This window comes from Triticum urartu, chromosome 6 (genome assembly GCF_003073215.2).
Source record: "Triticum urartu cultivar G1812 chromosome 6, Tu2.1, whole genome shotgun sequence".
NCBI classification, from domain to species: domain Eukaryota; kingdom Viridiplantae; phylum Streptophyta; class Magnoliopsida; order Poales; family Poaceae; genus Triticum; species Triticum urartu.
This window is the reverse complement of record NC_053027.1, coordinates 360,644,188-360,653,249: the sequence shown is the minus strand read 5'-3', so window position 1 is coordinate 360,653,249 and position 9,062 is coordinate 360,644,188. Positions and strand designations below refer to the sequence as shown.

At 47.6% G+C, this 9,062-nt stretch overlaps 1 long non-coding RNA gene across 1 annotated transcript; it reads right to left on the bottom strand.

The window, feature by feature from the left end:
* Positions 1–409: 409 nt before the first annotated feature.
* On the bottom strand, positions 410–3,109 carry LOC125513504. Its single transcript, XR_007285967.1, has 3 exons — positions 2,370–3,109; positions 2,196–2,277; positions 410–2,087 (listed from the first exon to the last, which is right to left on the bottom strand). It is a non-coding gene; the product is annotated as an uncharacterized LOC125513504 (long non-coding RNA).
* Between the last annotated feature and the right edge of the window lie 5,953 nt (positions 3,110–9,062).

Genomic DNA, 9,062 nt, shown 5'->3' with positions numbered 1-9,062 from the left:
CACTGACTAGGGCGTCCTACAGCCAGACCTGCTCTGATACCAAGCCTGTGGCACCCCGACTCAGAGAAACCGGAACGCTCCGTATTCCAGCCCAGAGATCAAGGAGAAGTCTCTAGAATACGGCACTACTTGACATAGAACAAATCAGCTCTTATTACAAGAATAATAATACAAGGGTCTGATGTTACAAAGAAGCACATCAGCACGGTGACACTACGCCTGCGACACTACACTTACTCTATGTTATCAGTGAAACAACTGGTAGCAGCGGAACAACGACGAAGGTGGTGAACTCCACTTCATAGGGACTATGGCTGGGACACGATCTAGCTCGCACGTACGGCAACCATCGACAAGAAATCAAGCAATCATGGCATCACCTGCAATCTGGCATGATACGCCAGGTCAGTACATTGAATGTACTTGCAAGCTCACAACAACCATAAACATCAAGGCAAGACAATACATAGCATTCAACATGTTAATTAAATTAACAACTATTATTATGAAGCAACTACTAAGCATGGTACTAAACTAATACAATACTGATAAATCACCATCTCAGATCTCCATAATCATATCTCTCTTGGCTAACCGGCCAAGCAGTATACCATCTCGATCACCTCGTGATCAAAACCAAACGGTGATTGTTCCGGCGATCACAACCATGACCAACACTTGGCCTCAAACGGTGATCTTTCCGGCGATCACTACCATGACCAACACTTGGTCTCAAACGGTGATCCTTCCGGCGATCACTACCATGACCAACACTTGGTCTCCAACATGATCATCAACATCCTGCCAATCTATACTGCTCAACATATCAAGTCATTCCATCATGTGAGTGTTGATCGAACGGTGTGACCTAGTACGAACCCTTTCCCATGACAGAGCACGTGGTTATCGATAGATTAAATACACACCCTGCAGAGGTAGCACACTTTACCCACACCACGGAACCCATGGCCTTGCACTCCCATTCGGGTGGACCAATGGCGTTCCAACAAAACTGATCTACTGCCATGGCACTCTCCCGGCCAATCCGATGCACTCCCCACTAGGCTAGTCCTGGGTGGCCCCGTGTCTACCAAAGACAGAACAACCACCGCCGTGGCAAAAACAATAAACCATGCCAAACAAGGACATGTGGACATAACAACAACAACAGGCACACAAGGTTATGTCTGCTTACCGGGCCAGGTTACCGCACGCCCATAACCTTCCGTCGTTGGAGGCACCGGCGAGAGGCACGACAGTATACCGCATTAGGGCCTTCCCATAAAAGCAAATGTGGTTGCACTGGAGAAAGCCCGGTTCGGTGGCACTTGACCAACTTAATGACGGAATTTGTCCCCAAAATATAATAGTAATGACTGATACTCCGATATCATCTATCTACCTATAATCCAAGTCATAGCAATAACCAACAAATAATCCAAAGCTTAATATCATCTCTCCAAAAATACTCAGAGGACAGCATAACACTACTACGACGAATCCAAGAATGATAAGGCTACTACTCAAATATCAAGAACTATCTATCCAACTATGATCCACAGCAAGCATCATTTCCATCATCATACTTCAAAACATAATATCATCTAGCATCATGATGAAACTAATACTAGCCACTAATAATCCAAAGGCAACATGATATCCAAAGTAATAGTACAAAATAATAGCACATATCATCATGAAACTAATCATAATTGCCACTAAGAATCCAAAGGAAACATGATATCCAAAGTAATACTCCAAAGCATAATACCATCATGGACATAATCATAATAGACACTAAGAATCCAAAGGCACATGATACCCACATAATCATCAAAACATAAGTCCTAGAACTCCAGGCAATATCATGGCAACATCTAGATCAAAACCATACTCCGAGAAATGCCATGAACCAATCATACATAGCTAATGCAATATTTTACACAAGTTCAAATGAATAAACCATGTCACTGCATTGCAAACATGCAAATGGAGGGTGTGGCTTGCCTGGGGTGGAAGAAATCATCGGAAGAAGTGTGAGAAGCTCGCGGAAAGAATCGTCGGAAATCTTTCTCTCTCGGAGGGGGCTGATTAAGCGCAGGGGCAAAATGGTCATTTTCGGATTGTTGAAACATAATGAAAATGATACCAAAAGATAGGGCTCGAAGAGACGAAGATGTGGGCTTTGGATTCACCTCATTTGGAGTTGCGACTAAAAAGTTGTGAGGGGAGGAAGTTCAGGGACTAATCTACAAAAATATCATTACGAACAAGCCCCTGAGTGGATAAGACAAAAGCAGATTTCAGAAAATACACTTTCCAGAGAGGAAAGCGCATTTGCGCCCGAAGAACAAATGAAATACGCTTACCCAAAGAGGAAGCGCACTTCACGTGATACGCTTTCTGCAGATGAAAACGCACACGCCCGAATACGTCTCCACTTGCCACGTCAGCATCAGCGGGGTCAACCCCCCGAGTTACTGACTGGTGGGGCCGTGGGGTCCATGCGCTCGGTCCACCCTCTCCTCCCACCTCCTTCTTCTTTCCCGACGCGCCCGTGGAGCAGAGGGAGGTCGCCGGCGTGAGAGCTCGTCTGGCCAGCTCCGGCCATCCCCTGCCTCGCTCGACCTATGGACGAGCTCAGCAGGAGTAGCCGCACCCCCCTGCGAAGAGCACGGGCTCTGGGGAGGACCGAGGCGAGAGGGAGCGAGGACATGGTGGACGGTAGCGACGGGCACCGACGGGGTTCGCGGCCAACGGCCACCAGAGGAGGAGGAGAAGCGTTGGGGCGGCTCCAGGGGACATGGGGAGGCTACTGGAGGTGGTAGGACGGGGAAACAGAGCTCGGCTCGCTCGGGTTTGAGCAGAGGCTGTCGGCGGGGCTTCGGCCAGAGTTGGGGCATGGTGATCTGGTTGCTCCGGTGACAAAAGGAGAGAGGGGAGGGACTCGCCGAGGTGGAGGGGTTCTACTGGTGGTGGAAGAAAGGAAGGGGAGGGCTCGGCTTGAGCCAATTTAGGACGAGGCCAACGACGGGCACGGTGGCCATGGAGGGTAGAGAGGGACTCCGGAGCTCTGGAAAGTGGTTGGGAAGAGCTAGTGGAGGGCGGAGAGGAGGCTGATGAGCTCGGGAGGCCGCGGGGTGGTCTTATATAGGCAGGGAACGAGGGGGCGAGCTGGCGTCGCCGCGGACGCGTGGCCGGCGCCGTGGACACGTGCCCACGCGCATGAGCTCGGAGGCAGGCGACGAGGGAGGCACAGTGGAGGCTCTCATGGGGCAGAGGAGGCCAATGGAGCACGGGAAGGATGACGAGAGCGACGAACAGAGCCAAACTGCCACTGTTCGCCTGTGGACGCGCGGCGGCTTGCGTCGGTGGGGAAGTGGACGGAGGGGGAGAGGGGTCCAGGAGAATGGCGACGACGAGAGGAAGCTAGGGGACATGCCCGTGCTCGCTGAGACGCCGAGCGGAGGAGGGGCCCAAGCAAGAATCCATCCTGGGCGTGGTCAACGGCAGGAGAGGGCACGCACAGGAACGGGTTGTCTAATGCGTAGTCCATCCAGTGGAGGTTGCAACTAAGGCGGCAGATTAGTGAAAAGTACTCTGGTTAAATGGTAGTCACCACCTAAAGTTTACTGCAGTAAACTTGACCGAGCACTGCTGATCCACAGAGATTTTACTGGCGCCAAAGAGTTTGTCTGGGGTGATTATCTATGGAAGGACTATGATCCTGGAGGTTTTAGGGCATAATGGAGCACAAACTAATATAGTTGCTTTATAACTCACATTATGGGTCCAGAATCAAGATCATGATGTTTCACTCACATAGAGTAACCAGTTGAGATGAAGTTTAGGAGGGCATGGTGATTTGGCCAGATAAAGGTGCTGTAAAAATTTCATAGCAATTGGTTTTACCAAAATGGTACTTCCTTCACAGTTATTCCCTCTGTCCATAAACTTGCAAACATTCTAGAGAAATATTGGCTAGGTGAAATGGTGCCAAATTTGGTGGAGAGATGTTATTTGGGTATGAGAACCATCTAGTAATTTATCAGGATTTTTGAAGCAATATAAATCATACTTGCTTCACAACCTGAAAATATTAACAGAATCCAAGATTTGGCCCTGTGGTCACATAGATGATTGGGTGGGGCTGAAACTTGTAGGACTCAGATAATATGAGCATAAGAGGAGGCATGCAAAATTTCAACTCATTTGGATAATCCTAGCTAGCACTTCCTTCACAAAGGCTTCCCTTAGACAGGAACTTTGAAAAATCACTGAGGAAGTCTGGCTAGGCAAATAAAGTTGAATTTTGGCACAGTGCAATTATTTGGATGATATATCATGCCCAAAAAGTTTGGGGGCAAATGGGTAGACATAAATAGCACTTGCTTCACAATGTGCCATTTAGGACAGAATAGGAAATGAATTTATTGAGCATGATGAGAAATATGGACAATGAAATATTTTTCCATATTTGAGGAATGTATGACCCAAACAATTTATAAGAATTATTTGAGGATTTTTGGAAGATTAGAAATATAGGTTGCTTCACAACCTAGGGCAGATAGGGCTATTCCTTTAATAGAAAAAAGGAATTTTCCGTAGAAAAGAAATTAGGGTTTGGTCAAGCAGTGGAGTGATGTGATCTTGGCAAAGTTTTTAGGATGATGAGCCACTTGGGATGGGAAATGAAGATGATTTCCCAGGTGACATGGCCACAGAACCACTCCAAAAAGAAAAACAGAGCAAAAAGCCAATAAATCAAAAGAAAAAGAAAAGGGCCAAAATCCAGGTTGTTACATCTATCCCCCTAGGAGCATGCGTGTAGTACTTTGTTCCGATGACTAATAGATTTTTGCAATAAGTATGTGAGTTCTTTATAACTAATGTTGAGTCCATGGATTATACGCACTTTCACCTTTCCGCCATTGCTAGCCTCTCTAGTACCGCGCAACTTTCGCCGGTACCATAAACCCACCATATACCTTCCTCAAAACAGCCACCATAACTACCTATTATGGAATTTCCATAACCATTCCGAGATATATTGCCATGCAACTTTCCACTATCCGTTTATTATAACACGCTCCGTCATTGTCATATTGCTTTGCATGATCATGTAGTTGACATCGTATTAGTGGCAAAGCCACTGTTCATCATTTTTATACATGTCGCTCTTGATTCATTGCACATCCCGGTACACCGCCGGAGGCATTCACATAGAGTCATATTTTGTTCTAAGTATCAGTTGTAATCTTTGAGTTGTAAGTAAATAAAAGTGTGATGATCTTCATTATTAGAGCATTGTCCCATGTGAGGAAAGGATGATGGAGACTATGATTCCCCCACAAGTCGAGATGAAACTCCGAACGAAAAAAGAGGCCAAAAAAATGAGAGAAGGACCAAACAAAAAATGAGAGAAAAGAGAGAAGGGGCAATGTTACTATCCTTTTACCACACTTGTGCTTCAAAGTAGCACCATGATCTTCATGATAGAGAGTCTCCTATGATATCACTTTCATATACGAGTGGGAATTTTCATTATAGAACTTGGCTTGTATATTCCAATGATGGGCTTCCTCAAAATGCTGTAGGTCTTCATGAGCAAGCTAGTTGGATGCACACCCACTTAGTTTTCTTTTTTGAGCTTTCACAAACTTATAGCTCTAGTGCATCCTTTGCATGGCAATCCCTACTCACTCACATTGATATCTATTAATGGGAATCTCCATAGCCTGTTGATATGCCCAGTTGACGTGAGACTATCTCCTTCTTTTTGTCTTCTCCACAACCACCATCTATTCCACCTATAGTGCTACGCATGTGGCATCTGATCACAGATCATACGACTTAGATGCCCATATCACCGTAGTGGCTAATTTAGCTGCGGGGAGCACCTAATACGAGCTACTTGGAGCCGTTGGATCCAAGATGCAGTGGCACACACGAGGCCTGAATGTTTTATTTGCAAAAAAACCCTTCGAGAGTTTATAAATTGTGCATAATTACAGAGACTACTCCCAAGCCATTGGATCTCAGATCCAACAACGTAAAAACTCGTATCACCATAGAATCTAAGCTAAAGGGTGGATGTGATACTCTATACCGCTGTCATTTTTGTTCCTAAACTCGCAAAATATGTGTAAGTGGTGTCATAACTTGTCTAACCATGCAAAATGTTTGTGCAAAAAAACCATCCTACACTGAAATGTCGGAACAACACACGAGGGTCCCACTTGTCATGGATCAAATTTGGACCTAAAACTAACAAACCTGAAAGACGAGATTCGAACTAGCAACCTAGACTATAAAGCATAATTCGATAGCCTGAAACAACAACGGTTGTTGGCTTTTTCACATAACTTGATTTTATAAAGTATTATGTTGAGTAAAGTAGAGGGAGCGGCTCATCAACACGTGCACGACCGTTGACTCACTTATGAGTGGGTCCCATGTATGTGATATCTCTCCTATCCATCTAGTAACATTTATACGCACGGGCACACATGAAGACTGGTGTGAGCTTGTCGTAGTGTTATTATAACTAAAAATGCTTGGAGAATAGAAGAATCTAGAACAAGAGATGTTGTGGCGGGTCGAGAGGGAGCTAACCACACCTATCCTCCGTGCCACGTTAGCAAGATGAAGCTATGTGGCTAGTGGGGTGTTTTCGACTGACTGGCTGGGTCCCGAGGTTGAACCATAGGTAGTATACGTCTGATACAATATATTTTTACATGCATATTTTTCCTCCTTGCCGAGACGTGGCACACCCTACAGCGCGGTTTCTGGGTCCTCCCGAGTGGTGCACGCATATTTCCTTTCTTGCCGAGACGTGGGAAGCCCTACCACGTGTTTTTTGGGTCCTCCTCGGTCGTAGCGACGAAGCAAGTAAATGAGTCTTCAAATCAAAAAAGCCCACTGAGGGAGTCCTGGATTAGGGGGTGTCCGGATAGCCGGAGTATAACCTTTGGCCGGACTCCTGGACTATGAAGATACAAGATTGAAGACTTCGTCCCGTGTCCGGATGGGACTTTCCTTGGCGTGGAAGGCAAGCTTGGCGATACGGATATGTAGATCTCCTCCCATTGTAACCGACTCTGTGTAACCCTAGCCCTCTCCAGTGTCTATATAAACTGGAGGGTTTTAGTCCATAGGACGAACAACAACTACAATAGACAATCATGCCATAAGCTAACTTCTAGGGTTTAGCCTCTCTGATCTCGTGGTAGATCTACTCTTGTACTACCCATATCATCAATATTAATCAAGTAGGATGTAGGGTTTTACCTCTATCAAGAGGGCCCGAACCTGGGTAAAACATCGTGTTCCCTCCCTCCTGTTACCATCCGCTTTAGACGCACAGTTCGGGACCCCCTACCCGAGATCCGCCGGTTTTGACACCGACATTGGTGCTTTCATTGAGAGTTCCTCTGTGTCGTCACCTTTAGGCCCGATGGCTCCTCCGATCTTTAATAACGATGCGGTCCAGGGTGAGACCTTTCTCCCCGGACAGATCTTCGTATTCTGCGGCTTTGCACTGCGGGCTAATTCGCTTGGCCATCTGGAGCAGATCGAAAGCTACGCCCCTGGCCATCAGGTCAGATTTGGAAGTTTGAACTACATGGCCGACATCCGCGGAGACTTGATCTTCGACGGATCCGAGCAACTGGCGGGCGCGCCGCACTGTCACGATGGGTATGACCTAGCTCTGCCGCCGAACAGTACCCTAGAGGCCGCGCCTGCATCAACTCCGACCATTAGCTCGGAGCAAACTGTGCCTATCGAGGACTGGTGGCTAGACACCGCCTCAGGGGCTGCAGTCTCAACGGCGATCGAGCCGAACACCAGCCTCATCCTCTGCGTAGCCCATGACTCCAAGGTGCCGGACTCTTTTCCGGACTCCGAACCTTCCGCGCCCCTGCCAATCGAATCCGATTGGCTGCCGCTGATATCTTTCAGCACTTGCCCTTCGGTGACATTCTGAATTCACTAAGGTCTCTCTCTTTGTCAGGAGAGCCCTGGCCGGACTATGGCCAACAGGATTGGGATGCGGATGATGAAGAAATTCGACGCCCACCCACCACCCACTTCGTAGCCACTGTCGATGATTTAACCGACATGCTCGACTTCGACTCCGAAGACATCGACGGTATGGACGACGATGTAGGAGACGAACATGAACCAGCGCCTATAGGGCACAGGAAAGCCACCTCATCATACGATATATACATAGTGGATACACCCAAAGAAGGCAATGGCGATGAGATAGCGGAGGATGACCCCTGCAAGAAGCAACCCAAGCGCCAACGTCAGCGGCGCTGCTCTAAGTCCCGCCAAAGCAAAAGTGGTGATACCGGCATAGGAGATAATAATACTCCGGATAGTGCCGAAGACAACAACAATCCCCTCTAGCAAGACTTAGGACAGGAGAATGGAGGAGCCAGCCCTCTTGAGAGAGCGGCAGATGGAGAAGAGGAGGATGATAATTACATGCCCCCTTCGAAGACGAGGCAAGCCTCGGCGACGACGAATTCGCTATGCTAGAGGATCCCATTGAACAAGAGCACTTAAAACGCCGGCTTATAGCCACGGCAAATAGCCTTCAGAAAAAGCAGCAGCATCTTCAAGCTGATCAGGATCTGCTAGCTGACAGATGGACTGAAGTCCTCGCGGCCGAGGAATATAAACTCGAGCGCCCCTGCAAGAGTTACCCAAAGTGTAGGTTGCTACATCGACTGGAGGAAGAAGCGTATGATACGGCTGATCGGCCACCTCGTGGCCGCGATAGAGAGGCATTCCAGCCAAAAACTCAGCCTCCACCCCGACGCCATTCAAATAAAAAGGCATGGGGAGATACACCAGACCTGCGAGACATATTGGAGGACAAAGCAAAGCATGCAAGATCGATCTATGGATCACGAGGGCGCGCCACTCTGTGAGACGATAAACATCATGCCGGATACAGTAAAAGCAAATCCGGCCGGGCCGAACACAGCGGGCAAGACCCATTCGAGCTGCGTCGCGATATAGCCCAATACAGAGGCGCCGCACACCCC